The 23,044-nt window shown below is 41.3% G+C and overlaps 1 protein-coding gene across 1 annotated transcript in view; it reads left to right on the top strand.

Annotated features, from left to right (window-relative positions):
* Positions 1 to 13,898: 13,898 nt before the first annotated feature.
* Positions 13,899 to 23,044, top strand: part of PRKG2 (protein kinase cGMP-dependent 2) — a 100,007-nt gene continuing 90,861 nt past the window's right edge. Inside the window, exon 1 of the mRNA XM_036906427.2 lies at positions 13,899 to 14,557. The gene's annotated coding sequence lies outside the window, so the exon portion shown is untranslated. The remainder of the gene's footprint in view (positions 14,558 to 23,044) is intronic.

Here is a 23,044-nt window from a genome sequence, read left to right as displayed (position 1 = left end):
ACAGCAGATTGAATGTAGAAGTCAATATGCAAATCCAGCTATCTTCTATTAAGCCAAACATTAAAATGATTTTCAAAAACATAAAATCAGGGCTTCTCTTCAATCTTTGTTTGGAAATAGTTATTTTTCATAAAATGATGTCATTCATGTTAATATTTAATGGTTTTATAGTATTTAAAAATAAATAACTACTTATAAAAATGTCTCCATTTTAATTTTGAGTATGACAAATATTGATAGATATAACCCACTTAAACAAAAGTATGTTGAGGTCCTTAATAATTTTACAATTGTGAAAGTCTTATGAGCCCAAAATGCAAGAATCAAGAATCAGTGAATCACTGAATCACAAACATGGACTCACAGGAAGTTTCAAAGCCCAGTGCCCTCTCAGGAAGTATTACCTAGAGAGTGTTTCCTTCTAGCTGATGCATAGATTGATGTAAAGGCAGAAGGTGAACCATTTACATAGTTTAGGATACACACCCCCTTCCCTACTTTATTCCTCTGGACTATTCTCTCTAGAAGGCAATACTACTTTTGTTTTCCCAGGAATCAGCAACTGGAACCCTATAGTTAATGCCTGCCCTGAGGTCAACCTCTACCGTCCATTCTCCCTGCGGCAAACCCTCAAAGCATTCTCCTCCCAGCATCATGGAGCCTCCTACATAAAATCTGTTCAAGGGCAAGTCATTACAATCAGCTACTGGAAAGCATGCTAATTATGTAGTTTCTGAAATGTTCTCTCAATAAGCAGCGATTCATTAATGGGTAAAATAAAATAACTCTTAATCACAGTTGCAGAATTTCTAATAAAAATCTATAATTAAAAAATTGATCCTCACATATTTTCCATTTTTATTAAATTGCCAAACAAGGTGTGAGCTTCTGGTCTTATAGCTAAGTAACTTAGCAACATTTATACATCAACTCAAGAAATATTTATTGACCACCCACTCTGTGTTAGGTACACTCTGTGAATGTTTGTAAATACCCAGTCTAGAAGATGTATATCCTGTGGCCAACCCCTGATAAATAGTCACTGAATCTTGGCATTTATAATATGAAATAACTAGCAACCAGAACGAATTATGCCTGCAATTCTTATTGTGTTTCATTAATATAGGAATGTATATTTTAAATGGGCCACAATGATCATTAAATTGGTTAATTCACTTCCAATTAGGGTTTGGAAAGGGAAATTAGATGTGTGAATTGCAAAGTCTGTAACAAATAAAATGGTCAGGGAAAAGGAGAGGGTCACTTAGTTTAGAGTAATCTGTGGTTACCCCCGTTGGTAAGATCATGAAATGGAAATAAACAGAGACAGCTGACAATATGCTAAGACAGAAGACTATATGTAGCTGTGTTTCACTTGCTTCTTCAAGCAACATGCTGGCTGTATACAGGCCTGGAGATGCTTTATTGTTTGCTGTTTTTGAGCAGATGGCTCTGCCTGGCATTATGGCATCAAATGAGCTCACTTAGAGGTACATTGTTTACATAGACTGAGCAAAATCAGGAAAACAATTTACCCCATTGACGTACAGAAACTAAATAGGTTCTCTATTACCTATTCAGGGAAATACTATTGCTAACTGATTAAATGAAAACTATGATGTCTGGAGAATTTTCTGGGAGGAAGAATCATTTACAGACAGTCTAGATTTGGGAAATAAGTCAACTTTATATCTCCAGTGAAGTCCTAATGGGTTTAGTTCCTCTTGAATGGTTATGTGAAAAGATAAATATAATATATAGTTCAAGCCAGGTTTCTTTTGTTTAAATGCCACAATGGGCAAATAATAGTCCATATCACCATGACATGGTATTCTAAAAAAGCCAAATGAAAAAATGTAACATTCAAGTTACTTTCATTTATCTTTCATTACTTTGATGGTAAAGTTGTCACTACTTTTAATACAAATTAATATATAACAACAACATAAGCAACAAGTACAACAAACCAACAGTTAAACCCAGCCACTATTAGCAAACAGCTTATGTTATCCTGGCTATTGCTAGATAGACATGGGTGTTCTTTTTAATATATAGCTAGGACTGACATTTATAGAGCTGTTGCTATGTGCTATTTTCACTTGTTGGCTATGCTGCATCTGAGTGCCAAAACAGCTAACCCATCTCTATTCACTGTACACAAGGTTCTCCTGCGGGACGGAGGTATTTCCCATCATTCCAGAACAATGTTGCCTCTGGCTGGAAGCTGTATTTGAGTGGCATGTAATGCCATTCTTTCAGTAACTGATAATCCACTAACTGATTACCATGAAGAAGAAGAGCTCATCTCAGCCACGCAGGAGTTTACAGCTTAATCCTAATGCAGGTACGTGAACATGTGATTGTAAGGCTGCTAAATAAAGGCTGTGATATGGACAAATTCTCAGCCAGATTCTTAGTTTAAGGAAGCAGGTTTGGGGCAGGCGTTGGGCTGTGTGAACATGTCCAGAGGGCAAGCACATACACATGAAGGAAGTGTATTTGCTTCTCCTGCTGTCCCACCCCTTTCCGTCAGTGCTAACACTGCATAGAGGAAAGCCCCCTGGCATCTCATCTTCTAATTCTCAAAACCAACTTCTTCTCTCTAAAGATTTTCCATCAGGCTATAAGCACCCCAGGGTCCTTGAACCTCCAAGCCAGCTTAAATCCCATGGAGCTTTTAGCATTACTGGAGTGGTCAGCAGAAAGGTTGGCTGCCCTCTGGGGTCTTGTGACTTATGCCTCTAAGGGTGATTTGTGGCCCAACAGCAGTGATATCACCTAGGAACTTGTGAAAAATGCAACGCAGCATGTCAGCCCCTTTCCAGACCTGTTGAATCAGAAAGTACATTTAACAAGATCCTCAGGCGATCATATGGATATTATGCCTGAGAAGCACTGGCCTAGAGCCTCCTGGAAGGCCAGTGTTTTCCTCCAATTGGGACATCTCCCAAGGCAAGATACAAAATGCAGCTCTGGCACACTAGAAAGTCATGTTAAAGATTTGGGACTTTATTATAAGAGCAGCAGGAAGGCCTTGGAGGCATAACTGTTTTAGAATTTTAATAGGTCCTATGCACCCTGACTTTTGGAGATTCTACTTCCACAACATATTAAGCACATTCAATATATTGGCATCCCATTCAATATGCAAACATTTTTTTAATGAAAAATTTTTATGAGTTAAAAAATTGAGTTATTACATGATTATTCCTTTTTCTCTGATTTAAAATTGATTATATGTATGCATATACATATAAATACATACGAATACACATACACTTGAATTGCTAGTTGGCATAATATTGTGTTGATACGTGTTCTTTCATATACAACAACAATAATAGTATTATACACAGCAGTAATAGTAGTATAACTCCATTTGGGTTCCTGATCTGGTTCCAGTGTGTGTAAATATGTGAGAGAGGGTCTTCCTACATGTAACACCAAGCAATTCTTGAATGCCAGCAGGGTGTCAGAGAAGTCAACTTAATTCTGAGACTATCTGCCCGGAGATAGCACCAGATTCCCCAGATTAGGGGCTCCATCCTACAAGACTGCCCTCCTCTTCCCAATCCAGACTCCAGTCACAAGCCCCAGGCAGTTAATCTGTACTTCTGACCTACTGGCTACAGATTGGAGGTTCCTACAACCTCCCCCTTAGGTTCGATTCATTTGCTAGAGTGGCTCACAGAACTCAGAAAAACAATTTAGGTTTACCAGTTTAATAATGGATACCATAAAGGATGTGAGCCAACAGCCAGATGAAGAGATACACAGGGCAAGTTCCTAAATAAAGGAGCTTCTATCCTCCTGGAGCTTGGGGCCTGACTTGGTGGCTTGTGGAGGTGTGAAGTTTCCCCAAGCATAGAAGCTGTCCCTGACCAAGAAGTAGGATCCAAGACAGCCGAGAGTGACAAGTTCTTCTCACAGGTTTCATGAGGCCTTCTCTACGTGATTGACTAAATCATTGGCCATTGGCTGATTCAACCTCCAGCCCCTGCCCTTGAATGGGGGTCCAAAAGTCCCTCATTAACATGACAAACACCCGTTTTACCTTTAAGAATCTGCAGTGTTTTCAGGAACTGTGGATGAAGATCAAATACACCTGGGAAATAAATATTTGATCATATGAATGACCAAATATGTATTTCTTATGATTCTTTATATCACATATGCTTTGTAGATACTCAGTTAAACATTTTGTACATTTCTCTTTTACTCTGGAGGTAATGATTTTTTTTCCAGGTCCTGTATAATTTCACAGGTCCTTGATAACCTGTGGCCCTAAGCAATGTGGCTATATGCCTATTAGATTAACGTGCTTTGAGCAGAGAAGTGACAATGTCTGCTTTGTGTTCTAAAAAGGTCACTTTGGCAGCAGGGTAGAGAATGGGCTGGGGATTGGGGGTTGGGGTGGGAGCAGGAGGGGACTCTCACAGCCACTCAAGCAAGCGATAGTGCTGATAGCGGTGATGGAAAGAATTTCATGGATATTAGAGATATTCATGTGTGTGGCAGAATTGTCAGGACCTTGTGATGGATTTTTTTATGCAGAGTGAAGGAGAGAAGAAGAGAAGTATGACTTCCTGAATTTTGAACTGGAAAATGGCTTACTCATATAAGAGACACTTAAGGAATAGTTCTTGGGGAAAATATGTTCCTTTACTTTCGGACATATTATTGAACAGCTTGCATCTTGGTCCCTGAGTGGAAATAGCAAAAAATTAGCTGAGTTGTGGATCACAGAGGAGAAGTCTGACCCAGAAATGTAGATTTGGGGGTTGCCAGCATGCAGATGGTGATTGAAACGCGGGTGTCGCTATGCTTCTCCTTCTTTTCTGCAGAACTGAAAGGGGCCGCCAGCCACAGAGAGGAATGACAGTCTTGATCAATGCAGCAAAGACTTCCAACGTTTGTGTCTAGAGGCAGAGTCGTTGGCAAGGGGAGCATCTAGTGAAGGAGAGAAATCTGGAGTCTCTGTGATCACTGAGGCCATGCCTAGGTAACGAAGTGGGCAACTGTATTCAGTGCTGCTGGGCAGCCAACTAAGATGCAAATTTCTAAGGAAATTAGAAACATGGAGGTCAGTGTTTTTGGCAGAGTGGTAGGAAACCAGATACTGAGTGTTGTGGGCAGAATAACAGCTTCTCCCCAAAGGTCCACGTCCTAATATCCAGAACTTGTGAAGATGTTACCTTACACGGGGAAAAAGAAGTTTGTGGATGTGATTAAATTAAGGATTTTGAGATGAGATTATCCTGAACTATCTGGATTATCCAAATGTAATCACAAGGGCAAGAATGAGGCAGGAAGGTCAGAATCAGAGAGAGCTTTGAAGATGCCAAGCTGTTGGCTTTGAAGATGCCAAGCTGCTGGCTTTGAAGATGGTAGGGGGCCATGAGCCAAGAAATGTGGACAACCTCCAAAAGCTAGAAATGGCAAGGTGGCAGATTGTCCCCCAGAGTGTCCAGAAGGAAGGCAGCCCTGACAAAGACCTGTTTGAGTTCTGACCTCAAGAACTGCAGAAAATAAATTTGTGGTGCAAATTGTTTCAAGTCACTAAGTTGTAGGGAATTTGTTACAGCAGCACTCTGAGAACAATACACTGAGGGTCAAAGGGGTGACACAGGAAATGAAGACTGAGTGCAGATGGGAGCTGTGTTAGACACGACAGAAGAGGCCTTTGCTATAAGGTGGGAGAAACTTAATTTTGAGGAGCAAAGTGGGGTGGGAAGGGATAAACAACCCAGGTGGAAGCATTGACAGACAGGCTGAGGGACACATCATCCTAGGGGAGGTGAGCAAAGACAACACATCCTGGGGCAGGTGGTTTCTAGGTTTGGTGTGGAGATTCTGAGGTAGCTACTTTCTCTGTGCCTCAGTTTCCCTATTTAAAATAATAATAATAGTAGCAATAATTGTATTTCAAGGGTCTTTGTGATGATGATTAATTGTATTAATGCATGTCAAGCACAGTGTTCACATGCATTGTAGGGCTAAGCACATGTTAGTTATTATTATCTAGTGGTTTTCTAGAGCCGTGTAACAAAGTACCACACACTTGGTGAATTAACAACAGACATTCTTGTCTCATAGTCTGGAGCCTAGAAGTCCAAAATCAAAGTGTCAGCAGGGCTAGTTTCTTCCAAGGGCTGTGAGGGAAGGGTCTGCTCCAGGCCTCTGTCTTTGGCTTGCAGATGACCATCTCCTTGTGTCACTTAACATCATCTTTCCTCTATGTGTGTCTGTCTCTGTGTCCACATGTCCCCTTTTTATAAAGACACAAGTCATGCTGGATTAGAGCCCAAATGCTTAAATGCTCTCTCAGAGAGGTCTTGTCTGACCAACTCTCAGAAGTGGTCCTTTATAACCAACCCACATTATTCTGTTTCACTTTCTTTGTAACACTTGTCAATATTGGAAAATGTCTCTTTTAATTGTCTGTTTCTTTTCTATCTCTCCTTCTGTAGAGTTTTTCCTTTTTCCCATTAGTATTTCCTTTATTCAAATACTCTGCTCCCATTCCCCTTCTTCCACAGAAGCGAACATTACAATGTGCTGAATTTGTACCTTTTTGTGTTTTTATAAAATGGGTATTGTTGTATTTTATACATATTTTTAATTTATGCAAAGGGTGTTGTGTTTATATATATCTCATATTCCACTATTTTTAAGGCATATCACTTTGCTTTATGAATATGAAATCTGCTGTCCTAAGTGTTATATAATATTCTATGGCATGCATCCTCTGATAATTTACATATCCCAGAGATGGATATCCAAGTACCCTCCAGCCCCTATATAACAACGCAGAAGAAGTTTCTATAAACCTCCTTGAACATGTCCCCATATAGACCAGCATGAGAATTTCTCTGGGACATGTAGTATACTCAGAAGGGGAATTGCCATTGGGCTGTATGCATACTTACTAGAGTAAATCATGCAAGATGGCTCTCTAGACGGCTTTACCAGTCTAATCTCCTACCAGTGACCCAGAACTTGAGTTCCGTGAGAACAGGGCCACGTCTGCCTTGTTCCACTAGCACTTACCGTCCATGCACAAGAAAGAGAACGTGAGAAGTGGGTTTCCTCCAGGATGGGATCTTCATCTGGCTGTTGCAGGATCCAATACTGAGGCAAGATACCAAGAGTGTGAAATAACTCACTGCATTATTTTGTTGTTGTTTTTGTACAAATTGGTATATAGACATACACACACACATTCTGGATTAAAAAAATGTATTCCCATTGCCCCTCTGCTTCTAGCAACCACTAGTCAGTTCATTGTATCTATGAGCTTGTTTTAACTCTTTTTTCAGATTCCACATATAGCATTTGTTTTTCTCTGACTATTTCACTTAGCGTAATGCCCTCAAGTTCTATCCATGTTGTTGTAAATGGCAGGATTTCATTTGTTCTTGTGACTGAAAAACATTCCATCATATATATATATACCATAGTTTCTTTTTCCACTCACACACTGATGAACACTTAGGTTGTTTCCATATCTTGGCTATTGTAAATAATGCTGCAATGGACATGAAGATGCATACATCTTTTTGAGTTAGTGTTCTCATTTTCTTCAAGTAAATACCTGGAAGTGGGATTGTTGGATCATATGATTCAGTAGGTTGCCTTCCATCCAGTAGGCTGCTTTTTTCATTTTGTTGATGGCTTCCTTTGCTGTGCAGAAGCTTTTTAGTTTGATGTATTTCATTTGTTTATTTTTGTTTTTGCTGCTTTTGATTTTGGTGTCAGATGAAATATATCATTGCCAAGACATATGTCAGGAAGCTTATACCTATGTTTTCTTCTAGGAGCTTTATGGTTTCAGGCCTTATGTTCAAGTCTTTAATGCATTTCAAGGTAATTTTTGTGTGTGATGTAAGTGGTCCAGTTTCATTCTTTTGCATGTGGCTGTCCAGTTTTCCAAACATCATTTATTGAAGAGACTGTCTTTTCCCCATTGTATGTTCTTGCCTCCTTTGTCATAAGTTAACTGGCCATATATGTATGGGTTTATTTCTGGGGTTATTTATTCTATTCCATTGATCTATGGTTCTATTTTTATGCCAATACCATACAGTTATAATATAGTTTGAAATACAATAATGTTTAGTATATTACTATATTCAGTATAGTAGTACATTATTCAGTACAGTAGTATATTCAGTACATATTCAGCATAGTAGCATATTCAGTTTATATTCTGTATAGTAGCACTGTACACAAAACTGAGTAAGAAGCAGGGTAAAGACAGAGAGGAAGGAAATAGAAAGTAAGGAACTAGAGGTCACTTGAAAGAAAAAATAGTAAAATACTTTATTTGAAGAGAAAGTAATTGAGCAAATAAGCTTGAAGAATGGAAGATGGTGGTCATAGAGTGTACCATTTTATCTTAGCTAAGTTTAGCTTGGGTTCTCTAGAAAACAGAGCCTGAGGCAAAGCTTATGTAATAATTCTTAATTAGGAGATGTCATCTTAATTAACAATCATTAATTAGGAGATGTAAGCAGGAGTGAGGGGAAAAGAAAAATGGGAGTGAGAAGGAGAAAAAGCAGATTTGAGGTAGTGCATTACCAATCTGTCCACAGCTTCTCTATTAAACGAAGCTGGTTGCTGAGTCATGCTTGAGCGGTCAGAAGTACAGAACCATAGCATCTTCAAACAGCTCCTGGGTGGGCAAGAAGTTTGAGCAATTACTTGCTGGCTTCTTCCTAGTTCCTGTCTTTCAATGGTCAAAGTGAGCCCAACAGGGCATTAATTCTACTGTATTTTTGGGATGTGTTTTGAGCCAGTCCAGGCAGCAGCTAGGGAAGTCAGATCTTCTGTGGGTCCAGTCAGATCATACCTGGGAGCTGTAACTACCAGCCCTCCACCTCTGGTGAGTGCTATGGAGGCCATGCTGGTCTAGTTCTCACTCCAGAGGAGGCTGAGGTCAGTGACAGCATTAGCCTAGGCTGTACAACCATAGGACCAGCATGAGGCACTGCTGTGACCATGTCTGAGAAGCAAGGCAAAGGGCTGAAGCTGTCGGGGCAGGGAGGGCTGATCTGATCTGGGGTGCACATAAGCTACCTGAACCAGTGATTTTAGAAGAGATTCCAGGTATGACTATGGGCATGGGTGGCTGAAGCTGAGTGGAGATGAAGGATGTTGGATATGAGGTCTAAGGAGTTGAGAGGTCAAAGTCTTGGATGGATGGTTCACATTGACTTTAAAATAGGACAGGATGGTGGAATGCCATACATAGTGAGCCTAGGGCATAGTTAGTATACCCTGGCTATAATACTTACTAAGCATCCATAATTAGGAAAAAAATCACTAGGAAAGTCAATACATTATGCACTAAGGCTCAGCATATGCAGACAAAAACAGAAAATTAGATGTATTTATATGTTGGTCCTTTGTGGTATATTTACTAGCCTCTATTCTAGAAGGAAAATCAAGAACATGTTTTGATTTCTTTCTGTAGAATTTCAGAAACATAAGCACAATTCTTCTCAGTAATAAGTCACAGCTCTCTCTATTCCTAGAATTCAGACCTGTGGTAGGTACAGTAAGAGATACAGCAAAGATGATCAGATGAGCCACGCCCTCCAGGTGTTTACAGTCAAACAAGAGGGATGAGCAATGTAGGCAGATAGCATTAATACAATGTAGAGAATGACAAATACCTTAAGAAGGGCTGAGATAAAGGGCCCTTGTGGGAGTTCTGAAGAAAAGACATACATCTGCTTAGTTGCAATGATTAAAAATATGAGGAGAGAGAAAGGCAGGAAGGCAGGAAGGCAGGAAGGCAGGCAGGCAGGCAGGAAGGAAGGAAGGAAGGAAGGAAGGAAGGAAGGAAGGAAGGAAGGAAGGAAGGAAGGAAGGAAGGAAGGACAGACTCCTGAGAAAATTGAGAATGAGTGGGAGTGGGGATAGAAAAGGGAGGACATTCAAGGACAGTGTGGTCAGGAAACCAGCCAATTCAAAATAGGCAACATACGTAGGCTTTGGAGGAACTGGGATGACATCCAAATGTGCTGTGAGTTAATGCTCATGGGGTTCCCAGTCCTCCCCACCAGGGGTTAGCAGGGAGGGATTTGGCAAATGCCAGGCCATCGTCCTGTGGAGAGATAGGGTGGAATGGAGAATGGTGCTCCATCTGTAGGCTTGGGAGATTGTGTGATGTTAGTAATGAGCTTGCATGGAGGAGGTTGAGATACGCAGGGTAGGGCTCTCTCTCAAGTCTCTAGTATCTTGGTAAACAGGTTTTTCATTTATTTTTTGTTTCAAGAAAATAGAGGCAGCAGATTGAAGAGTGTGAGTTTTTTGGTTGCTTTTTACATATTGAAAATACTTGAATTGTGTATGTTCTGGAGATACAAGAAATAATACAACAAAGTCTGCTCTGAAATCCAATCGGGGTGATGGACAAGTTAACGAGTGTTTGTGACTCGGAGCAGCGTGCTGCTGTAGGGTCAGAGAGAAGAGAATCACCATGCTCCAGAGTCAGTGAGGTTCCATGGAAGAAATGAGTGGCTTTGAGGTGAATAAAGCTACAGGGTGTTGGCTACAGAGAGGCTGGACAACAGGAAACCGTGGTGGAACCAACTGGTCCAGGTTCCTAACCATACTGAGGGATGCTGGCATCTGGAGAGCAGGAACACCAAAGGTGAATGGTAGTATTTTTCCTGGGTTAGGGTTTGGTAAAGCTAATAGAAGGGCACAGTGACCTGAGGTTCTAGCCTTAGCAATTGAAATGGCTGCCTGTGGGGCCAGCATGGTAAGATAAGTCAGCCAGAAGGCAAAACCAAAGAGAGGGTGAGAAACTGGGCTGGCAGTCCAGATGGTGGACTGGCCTCTCTCACGTCCTCGGGAGATCTTCTGGTGATTTCTAGGAGAGAGTTCGGCTTGAGCCTGGGGGTGATACAGGCTGGGGGGCAAACACTGTGAGCATGAAGATTTTGATCTGATGGGGTGGCCTGATAGAAGTCTGTGTGCAAGGACAGCTACAGAGCCTCCTGTGAGGGAATTTATCCCAGGAAAATAGGATTCAGGGTAGATGAGCTTGAACCAGAACTTAAGTGTGCAGGGGCCAGGGAGTCTGAGTTCAGCATGGAAGCATTACTGTCATCTGCTCCCAGCTCAGCCCCATGGATGCATGTCCATGTGACAAAGAGAAACTAGGAAGTGCTGAGAGGCTTTATAAAACACTGAGGCTGCTTGGGTACTTCTCCCACTGTGTGCGACACAATGACATTTCACCCTGCACATCTCCCAGGCGACCTCGGAGCTTTGACATCATGAGAACCCTAGCTCTCTGGTGACAGTGCTTGGCAGAGACCAGGACACCCAGTGGAGCAGAGGCATACCCAGTAGGAGAGGGTTTATTCATGAACACACATACTGCACTACAGTGGGTCCAGAGGAACCTGGCAGGGGGTGCCTGACTGTGGGGGAGGGGAGGGGCCTGTATTCCTCAGTCAACAGCCAGGAAAGGACAGTGGATTTTGCCTTCTTACTACCTTTGTAGAGGCAGAAGAAGTCAAGATTTTAGGCTCTGGAATTAGACTAGCTCTGCAGCTTATTAGTTCTCTGAACTTGACCAAGTTATTTAACTGTTTGAGCTTGCTTCCTGGGGTACACTTACCTCCTTGGATGGATGTGGTGAATGAGAAACTGCATGTATGCCTTTAACATGTGGCACAGAGTCAGATCAGATACTGGACTTCCTCTGCCTGAAGGGTTTCCCTCCACCCTCCTTGCTGACTCTTGCTCATCTTAAGTTTAAATGTCATTTTTTCAGAGGGGTCGTCTGAGCTCCTGTAGCAGACTCTGGATTGTCCGCCCAACATCCACTGCCACCTTCTCCTTTCTGTTTGGGTATCAGCTCCTCGAAGAATGCAATCCTGAAAGGTTCAGGGACAAACCCTGAAGGGCCTAAACCAATTCTGGTAATCCTCCCTCCATGACCAGCATTTTAGGCATGGGCATGTGACTCAGTTTGGGCTAATGACAAGTGAGAAGAAATCTTCTGGAAGCTTCTGAGAAAGTTTTCCCACTCCAGAAAAGAGACTCAATCTGCTACCAGCGGGCACTGTCAGGGTTGTCTGGCATAATGGGAGCTGCTCTAGCCATGCTGGGACCATGGGTGGGGCAGACTCAGTACAAAGCTGGTGTGATGAAGATGGCAGGGGAATAACGGAAACAGCCTGGGCCTGCCCTGACATCACTGAGATGCTGAATTCACCAGCTTGAGCCTTCTGACCTTGGGACTTCTAGCCATATGAAACAATAAATGTCCTTATCATTTAGGACATTTTAAATTGGGTTAATTATTAATTATAGCCTCCCACATCTAAATTATAACCCCATACTTTTTGCCTTCATATCATATTTTCCTTCATAGCATTGCCACAGTCATAGTTACTTTTGTGTATGTTTGCTGTCAAGGGAACCAATGAATTGTAGATTTTTAAATTGCCAAGATCATGGGTTGATTTTGTTCACCATCGAATTTCCAGATTTTAGTGTCAGGACTGAGGTATAGGAGCTACTCAAGCTACTCAATATCCTGAAAGAATGGATAGAGGGTTAAAAAATGATCACTTTTCTCCTTTTCCTCACCCTCCTCCTTGTTCTCTAAGACTCAGTGTGGTATTGTTGACTGCGTACAGGATCCTGGGGAGGAACCTTGGCTGCCTCTAGACTCTGACTAGTTGGGTGACCCTGGGCAGCAGCCTGCACTATATTTGTGGCTTTCAAGCTTTTTCCTTGAGGAACCGAAAATGCGTATTACATAGTTGACCCAGTCCACACATATATAAACACTGAACTGAAATGAAAGATTTATAGACATATTTACTCTTACTATCATGATGTACTCTGATATTTTTATTCTATTCTATTCATTTAAAAAAATGCAAGCTTTGACCCAGCACATCAATTTCTGGACCTATTAAATAGCAACTCACAGTTCACCCCAAAAATGGATGAAAGGAACTGTAAGGACTCTGAAAATCTCTGATTTTCTACTTTTTTCATTGTTAAACTGTTCATACAAATTCAGTTCATTGACTTAAAAGTCCATTATTACCGTGACTTAACAATGATTTAATTATTTTTCCTTTTCCTGTGGAATTCTTTCTGGAACCACCTCCTCTAGTTGAGGTATTTTGAAGGCCTGCATAAAATGGAAAGACTGGCATATGTTCATGAAAAAGTACTTCATAGTCTTGCTTATTTTATTTCCAGTTAGCATAAAAACAAACAGGTCTATATTATTCCTCGTCTGAAATTTAATGGCCCCATTCAACATATGTGGGCCCCATTCCTATATGTTTATGTATGTACTAGTGTAGACCGGTGTTGCATGAGTCCCCTTGTGTGTGGTTTTAAGCCCAGGAGAGCTGGGCTCTAACATTCTCTAGAGGTAGAGTGAAGAAGAAACCCTCACTGTATGTCCCGGTCCTCAATACAGAAACTGCCCTTGTCCTCGGCGGATTTACCAGTGGAATTCCTCTGGGGGCAGGAGGAGAGGGGAAAAGCCACACGACGATCTCACAACTCCAGAACACAGCAAATAATGCGGTGGGGGTATATATATATTTAGAAAACCATAATGCAAGCCTCAGGAAAAAACATGTAATCAAAAGGCGACGCGGAGAGCATTACCAGTTTGGGCGATCGAGGACGCTCCCTGCCACGAGACCTGCCGATCGCGAAGGTACAATCTCTGTCCCTTGAAACTCGGTTCAAACCACTGCCCCCGCATCGCCGGCACACTCCGTGGAAGTTACGGAGCCAGAGTCCGGGAAGGGCATGTCGCCCAGCGGCCCCGGGGTCGCATGTGTTCTCGAAGGACGCTGGTGTGAACCAGGAGAGCACGTCCAGGATACAGGCTCTGGTTTGCGCTCTGGGAAGCCAGGCGAGGTGGGGGAGAGTGCGCAGTGAAAACACATTGGAGGGGTGGGGGCGCAGGGAGGGGAGGGAGAACATGAGCACGTCCCTGGACTTTCCTCTCCCCTCGTCCCACACACTTGAAATAGAATAATAACAACATACAAAAAATGCTTACAACCACGGTGTTATCTCCCTACTCAGGTTGCTTCACTCTGTAGGGTATGGGGTATAAAGTGCAGACTGCGGCTGTCGCCGCTAGCTTGTCTCGGGAGTAAAGGTCCGGCCTGCGAGGGTGCGCGCTGGCGCGGGTGACCCCACCTCTAGGGAAAACGGCGGGCTGCCCTTCCCCGCGAGAGCCCCGGCTGACCCCCGCCCCCTTCTTTCCTCCTCTCCTCCCTCCGAGCCTCCCTCCCTCCTTGCGCGTCTCCTCCGCACCGGCCCCCGCGGATGAGCCAGGCGGCAGCGCCCTAGCCACCGCAGCTCCTGCCCGCAGCGCTCGCCCGCGTCCCCTGCTCCCACGTAGCCCGCGCGGCGCGCCCTGCGCACGGCCAGGCTTCGCTGAGCGGACCTGCTGCTAGGGAGGGCGGCGTGGCAGAGGACGCGGAGACGCAGGGGCGGCGACGCCAAGGTGACAGGCTGCGCACCTGGAAAGTTACCCGGCTGTCTGGTGAGGTTCGCGGGTGGAGGGCTCGGGCGCCGGGGTCGCCCGGGGGCGCCGGGAGGGCCGGGGTCGGGTGCGCGCGTGTGCCTGCTGGGCGAGCGGTGCGCGCGGGGCGCCTCTGTTCCACACCCAGCCAGTCTCGTGCATGTGCTCTTTGCGTGTGGACGTGTGCACACGCTGCTTTCGCTTGGGGTGGCAGCCTTTCGTGAGCTCCTGGAGGCAGGGAAAGGCTACTCGATTTTAAGGAGCTCGGCTCGGGGCGGGAACGGTAAGCTCAGCTTCAGCCGGGAGTCCTCGGGGCTCTCACGCCTTTAGCCCTGAGCAGCCTAGAGGTTGTTGCTCTAGGCGGGGGTTTTGGGCGGTGCAATCGCGGCGTGCGCTCCCGGCTTCCCTTCGCCGAGCTCTGGGTCGCTGCTAGGAGACAAGTACTCGTGCAAGGACTTTTATGAGTCCTTGTAAACTTGTGTGTGTGTCCTGTGGCACTCTCAGCACATTGAGACAATTTCACATTTTTTTGCTTCTCATTTCCTTGTGATGAAGAAACAAGAGCAAACAAAAAAAAACAGAAAATCTGCCACTTTAGGGGTGAGAGAAAAATGGATTCAAGTTTGAGAAGAACTAGGATTCGAAGGCATAGCAGTTGAGGCCAGAGCTAAGAACAGAAAGAAACAACGCAGGCAGAATTAGCAGGTAGAAAAGTCTGAGAAACGCCTCGGTTTCCTGATCTTCATCCTGCTCCTGAAGTTCCCAGGGCCTTTTTTTTAAAATAAAGGATGAAAGCAACGTACACCTGCTCCTCCTCCCCCAATACACACAGTTCCTTGAAAATTACTGCCTTTTTTTTCTTTGCAAGTTTCTGTTTAACTCCTGGACAAGATTATTCCACGTAACATAGAATTTGTTGCCACTACTTCTTGTTAGTTTTACATGGGAGGTTGTAAACTACTGTGGTGGAGAATTCTCTTTGGATAATGAGAAGCCATACTCTCCATTGGAACATTGTGTAACTGAGAATAAACGACATGAAAACGTGGTGCACAGAGATCTTTCTCTTTTATGTGAAATACTTAACTCCAGTCTTCTGAAATCCTTGCAAGTGAGGCTAATTCACGTCACAGTGAAGACATATCTTGCCTGGATGTTGCCCAAGTCTTTTGATCCCATATTGTCTTGCTTCCTCTGGACGGGTTTCCTCCCCTCTTCTCCTATGATTTCATTTTCTCTGTCTTCACTGGTTTATTATTCAGGGATTACAAATACTCTTCAATTTCCACTATTCTAAAAATCAATTTCATGAACCATGATCCCACCTTGAAGTCCCTGCTCTCAGCGTCAGCTCTTCCCATGGTCCTTTGTAATTGGGTTTCTATCCCAACTCTTGGTTAAATTCAGTATGTTTTCCTTTGATCTCATTTGCTTTGATATGTCTCTGGGATGTGTATTGCAGCCTGTTTGTCTCTTGAAAATCTTACATTTCTGGCCTCTTTAATACCTCTCCTAGAACTCTTATTAGTACAGCTATTCCTTTTCCCTCTGTTATTTACTTCTCCTCCTCTTCCTCTTCTCCTCTAAGTAACATCCTCTGGTATTATCTAAATCTACATACATAACAATAGAGACATTTCTTTTTCCTCCCTTAGTGATCTCCTCTACTAATGGGTCTTCACTCTGTGAAGCGGTCTCTTGCCTTGACTTTTCTTCTTTGCTACTATCTGCTAGATGTTTCCACGTTGACAACCCTCAAACTCAACATACATAAAACCAGACACATTAGTGTCTCCATATGGTGTGCTTATTCCCCTGACTTTGGTCAGTGTCACAGTACTAGCCCACAAATGGTGCTTTATTCATTTTTGAATGAATAAATGAACATGTTAATAGTACTACGTTCCTCCAAAGTCTTCTAAGATCAGAACACTGGAATCATTTCTGACTCATTTCTTGCATACACCCATTAAGTAGCCACATTTAGAGATTCTACCCCACCATTCTCATCTTTTAAGTCCTCTTTCACTGTTACCAAAGCAATAACTTCTTACCATATCTCTAGTTTTTCTTTCAGACCTCCTATAGACCTACACATTATTCCTCTCCTCATTTCCAATCTCCTGGACACTTTCATCTTCTTCAGCTTCAGTTTCTACCTATGTATCCATGATCACTGAATATTTTCAACTTCTTCCTTCTGATTTTCTAGTTCCTAATTTCTTACTGCCTACTGGACACCTGAACCTTAGAGATTCCATAGCTCCCTCAAACTGAGCATGTCCGAAATTAAACTCACTGTCTTACCTTTCAAATATGCCCCTCATTTTGGTAAATGACAACACTTCTTACTCAGTTGCCACAATGGAAACTTACAAATCTTTATTCTCTTTCTTCTTATTGCCACTCATATTCCATCCAATACAATTTCTTGACCTACACCTATAAAATTACATTTCTGTATATTTGCCTGTTTATCTGATAATCTAGCACCCAAAAAGAGCTGAATGAAATGCCACCAAATTTGGCAGTGAGAAAATGGGTTATACAGCTTTTATAAGCTCACTGTGAACATTGTGCTGGGGGTGTAGGGGGGCACTTCAAAGAAATAGTCAACCTCTGGAATAGCTGAAACTGGTGCAATAAGAATCTCATGTGACTGCCTGATGAGAAAATTGCTCTCCAAATTAACATGCTGTGGACAGGCAAACAAGCAGTGGATTAAAAACTCAGCCTCAAGTCTACAGTCACAAGGTCAGATGGACGGATGCTTTTAATTGTGGTACTGATACAGAATTGTACTGTTTGTTACAAGGTCAGCTTCATGGTTTGCTTTAGGGAGGAGAACGGGGATATACATATTCAAGGATGGTTAATCATTTTCTAAAAGAACTTTGGTGAAACAAAGTTAAAGATAACATCAAATGCATCAATTTCACATAGACTTAGAAGACTATCTATGAAAGCCTATATAATCACTCCTCTCATTTCAGGCTAAACTGCCTGTATCATAAGAAGGAATCCATTCTGTTTTCATTATTTATTGGAAAGGAAATTGAAAGTTGTTTTTTTTTTTTTTAATAGCCATAGCTCTTACTAAATCCCTTATGATAATGTTTTTCTCTTCTGGCTACATGGGAGCTGGTCCATTTTTTTCTTGAGTTCAAGAAGTTCAAGACATTACAATAGGGTTGGGACCATCTGGCATGAGTCCTGTCCTCACGGCTTCTTACTTGGATTGGTGCAGTTGCTTCTTACAGTTTGTCCTTCACCCATCGTGCAGTTCAGCCTGTTCCCTGAATACACTGTCAGCTAGTTTTCTTGCAGTCATTCCTTAGTACATGTTCTTTTTTTTTTTGATTAATAGACTTTATTTTTTAGAGCAGTTTTTGTTTACAGAAAAAATAGGTGAAAAGTTGAGGGTTACCATCTTTTTTCCCTTATCCCCTTTTCTCCTTTGTTTAACATTTTGCATAGTGTGGCACATTTGTTAGAATTGACGAACCAGTATTGATATGTTATTATTAGCTGAAGTACTGAGTTTACAATATAATTTATTCTTTGTGTTGTACCTTCTATGAGCTTGGACAAATGTATAGACATGTATCCACCATTACAGTTGTCATACAGAATAGCTTCACTGCCCTAAAATTCCTCTATTCTCCACCAATTCATTTCTCTGTCCTTCTCCCCAAGTCCCGGGCAACCACTTATCTTTTTACTGTCTCTATAGTTTTGCATTTTCCAGAATGTCACATAGTTGGGATCATACAGTATGTAGCCTTTTCAAATGGACTTCTTTCACTTAGCAATGTGCATTTAAAGTTCCTCCATATCTTTTTATGGTTTGGTAGTCATTACTTTTCATCACTGAATAATAATATTTTATTGTCTGGATGTACCACAGTTTGTTTATCCATCCACCCAATGAAGGACATTTTGGTTGCTTCCAAGTTTTGGCAATTACAAATAAAGCTGCTGTACACTTCCATTAGCAGGTGTTGGTGTGGCTGTACACTATCATATCAGTTGGATAAATACCAAGGAACATGATTGCTAAATCTTAGGATTATTTAGCTTTGCAAGAAATCGCCGAACTGTCTTCCCAAGTGGCTGTATCATTTCTAATTTCCACTAGCAATGAATGCGAATTCTTGCTGCCACATCCTCTCCAGTATTTGCTGTTGTCAGTGTTTTGACTATTATCAGAGGTATGTAGTGGTATCTCATCATTGTTTTAATTTGAGATTTTTCTATTAACAAATAATGCAAAGCATCTTTTCATATCCTTATTTGTCATGTGTCTAATCATCTGTGGTGGGGTGACTCTATACTTTTGTCCATTTTCAGCTGGGTTGTTTGTTTTCTTGTTGTTGAGTTTTAAGAGTTCTTGATATATTTTGGATACTAGTCCTTTATCAGATAGGTGTTTTTCTTTTCTTCAGATATGTGTTTTGCAAATACTGTCTTCCAGTCTGTAGCTTGTTTCATTCTCTTAACAGTGTCTTTTGTAGAGCAGACATTTTTAATTTTAATGAAGTCCAGCTTATTAATTTTTCCTTTCATAGGTTGTACTTTTAGTGTTTTATCTAAAAAGTGTTCGCCAAACCCGAAATCATTTGCATTTTCTCCTATATTGTCTACTAGCACAATTTGTATTTTGCATTTACATCTTTGATCCATTTTGAGCTAAATTTTGTGAAAGATGTAAGGTATCTGCCTAGATTTACTTATTTATTTGCATACAGATGTCCAGTTGTTCCAATACAATTAGTTAAAAAGATTATCTTTTCCTCATTGAATTGCCTTTGCCCTTTGTCAAAGGTCAGTTGACTATACTTGTGTGGGTCTATTTCTAAGTTCCCTATTCTGTACTACTGATCTATCTGGTCTTTCACTAATACCACACTGTCTTGATTATTGCAGCTTCCTAGTAAGTCTTAAAGTCTGGTAGTATCACCACTCTGACTTTGTTCTCCTATAATATCGTGTTGGTTTAACACATATTTTTTGATCCATAAGTTTTTCTACTAAGATAAGGTACTTTATTGGGTAAATAATGTTAATAGTAATAATAATAGTAAATATTTAATACTAAGTGAACACACACTGTATGTTAGATATGGTGCTATGGTCTTATCATGGTTTATTTCTTTTAACCCTCTAACGACTTTAAGTGATATGCAACATGATTTTATCTATCTGCCTGTCCATCTATCTATGTATCTATCTATCTCTTCTATTTTTGACACACAGCCCATTATCATGCCCAAAAGCATATAAAAATTAAGTGAAAGTACTTGGACTGGCACTCTGGCTCTGAAACATCAGCCAGCACTATACCATCTCCCATATTTACAGATATACATCTATTTATATAAGACTCCAGATGGGTAGAGAGAGAAATAGATATTGTCTAGATCAGAGCCAAGATTTTGGTTTCAAACTACTTTGGGGCTGGAGGAAAAACAGACAATAAAGCCTAATTCCTCCCACATTGGCTGCCAGGTGTTAATCCTCCTGCAAGAGCCTGCACAGTCAGTTTTACTTTTCCTGTGTCTTTTCTGTTTACCTCTTGTATATGACACTTCCTACATAGTGATTAAATTAATCATGATTTATAACTTTATATGTAAAGTCATGAGGGGAATGCCAAAGCTTGAGGAATCCTTGAAGTCCTGGAATCTGGGCTGGGTCATTCATCATGCTTTCTGGGCTCCATTGCTTGTGGGGCTCCTCTTTACAAGGAAGGTTTCCCAGGCTGTTTTTTCTAGAATGACTTCTTTTCTTAATAGGCGATATAAACCAGGCAGAATAAGTTTCCCCCAACTCCAAGGAATAATTTGCAACTTTAAAGACCTCTTGTTTGGAATTCTTCCAGTTTAGTTGACTTCTGTCTCATGCAGCAATGATCCCTTCTGGGCATTTCTGCACACCCAAACACTAAGTGCCTTGTCTCTAGTCACCATGCTGTAAGAGCTACTTGTTGCCTACTGCACGGTAGATATTGTGTCAGAGACCTTACATGATCTCCATAATAACCCTATGAAGTGGGTATAATTATATCCATTTTCTAGATTAGAAAACAGGATTCTAAGTAATTTATAGAAGTTTACACAGCTGGAAAAGGGCAAATTGTTTTCTACCCTGGCTGACTTGACTCCATTGCTCAAGGTAAATCCTATCTTTATCTGCAAACCTATTTCTTCTTATATCATGTGCTGCCTTCTGATTATAAGAATGATTGTAATGACCTAAAGTTGCTAGATTAATGGAGCAACATCTTGTTCAATTCTCCTTGTGGCTAGCAATACATATTTGAGAGAAATAGCTTATCTATCTCAGTAACTGATACAGGAAACAGTGAATCTAATCAGGTGTTGTGAAGTCAGACACTTAAAGCCTTGGCTTGAGGGACATCAAAATTTCAGTGGGTGAACTATGAAATCAGACGTGGTATTGAGGCATTCAGTAACTTACATATCTTAAATTAGTGTTTTGAAAGATGAGTTTAGTTACTATCATTTCATCTCTCTTTGGAATAGCTTGAAGGATTTATACAGCTTCTAAACTGACTTGATTAACACAGAGAATAGTTGGTGTTTGGGAGAACTTAACATCTCCCTAATAGTGCTTCAGGTTTTTTAAATTATTGGATTGGTACGGAATGTTTGGAGTACCATACATAGAGCAAAAATGATTCTAAGCCATTCCACATTTAGAGTACTAGAACTGTTTTTTGTGTCAAATTTGAGTGCAAATTCATGGAGCTACACCCCTGACATAGTATATGACAGGTAAGTTTTAGTAAACCTAAAAAATTTTCCATGAATAAAGACTGAGTCATTAGTTTAATATTAGATTTAATAGGTTTTGTGCTCACTTTTGTTCTTTATGAGGCAGTTTCTTTTCCTCCAACCACTCCCCTTCCTCCATCCTGCCTAGGCTTAAGAATGCTTGTCCAAGAACCAAAAAAGCATGTCTAGAAGGCGGTTTACTGCTGCATGTTAAAAGCTTGTGCACACATTAATTTTAGATACCTTTGGGGGCGCTCTTCTCATGCCTGTCATTCAGAATCTCATTCAAGTTTATTCTTAGGTCCCAAGCTAATGTCTTCTGAATTGCTTATTTGGAATACAAGGATGTCCAAGGCCACTTCTTTGAATTCTAGTCTCCTCAACCTTTTAATATATTCTTAATATATGAGAATAGTAACTGCATGCCAGGTCAACAGGAACTTAAAGGTTAAACCTGCTACATCTCTGCAACATATTAAGGCAGTTCTCTAGAGACCAGTGTTTATTAATGACTAGTTTGAACCTGAATTCAGTGAGGAATATCTGGGTGTTGCAAGATTATTTCCATAGGTGCATTTATTTTCTGGTGGTACCATCCGTCTTAGGCAACCTGCATGGGTGGTTTGGTTGGGTCTGTTTAAAACTTAGGGGCTGTTTTGCATCTTTACATCTATGCCTTTGTTGTTATAGAGGTCTTGCTTATTCCTGTAGAGCTAGGGAAGTCAGCCTAAGCATTTCATTTCTTTGAGTTTGAAATTTGGAAGGCAAGAACATGTTGGTTACGTAACTACGAAGTTTCATCTAACTCTTTTGATATTAGATAAAAGAGGTAATTTAAACTTAGTTTACAAGTGTTATATTGCCTCTTGGATTATGGCTGTCAAAAACCACACTAGCAGAAGTATGAGGTTTAAATAGCTAGACTAAAAAGACATAAAGCTTATGATAATGAATCAAAGCACTATTTTCCAAACTTCACCATTTTGAGTTCTCCTTTTTGATTGTGCTTACATGTGCCTATTATCTGAATATATTTATTTTTTATTTTAATTGAATTGATTCAGTAAATGTAAATACCTAATTTAACCTCTACTTAAGCAATTGTATCAATGAAATCGCAACTTTGTGGTTCCAGTTATTTATATATCTAATAAATGTTAAATACATAGCTATTGAACTGAAAAACAGTTGTCAATCAACTAAAATCATCCCTCATAATCCCGACCTACCTATCACATCCCAAGACTCACTGGATTAGTGACTACTTTGGGGCCTGAGAATATTTTTACCAGGAAAAGAATGGAGCCTTGCATAGTAAGTCACCATTTGTTGGACATCCTTGGCTGTAGGATTAAACTAAAGGATGTAAAAGAATACCCATATCTCTGCTTTACCTTCTGGTAACTGCCATTCAGAAGTTTTTAGCAGTGAGCATTATCAGAAATACTTAATAGGTACATACAGCAGGAGAAAAGGACTAATGAAGCAACACCAACTCTGCCTTCTCTTCCTGAGGAATGCAGATGTGTTATCTTCTAAATCAGGGCAACATGTCTTAGTGTAGCCGCATGGGGAACTGGGAGGGTTGTGACATTTCCAAGCCTCTGCTTCTGTGGCTGCTCATTTGTGTTTTATCCTTGCCATGCTGACATCCAAATCGCAGTTTTGCTGTCATGCTTTTGACAGCTGCCCTCAGGGAACAACCAAAGAG

Source organism: Manis pentadactyla, chromosome 5, assembly GCF_030020395.1.
Source record: "Manis pentadactyla isolate mManPen7 chromosome 5, mManPen7.hap1, whole genome shotgun sequence".
NCBI classification, from domain to species: domain Eukaryota; kingdom Metazoa; phylum Chordata; class Mammalia; order Pholidota; family Manidae; genus Manis; species Manis pentadactyla.
Note: the sequence above shows the minus strand (reverse complement) of the source record. Positions and strands in the feature narration are given on the sequence as shown.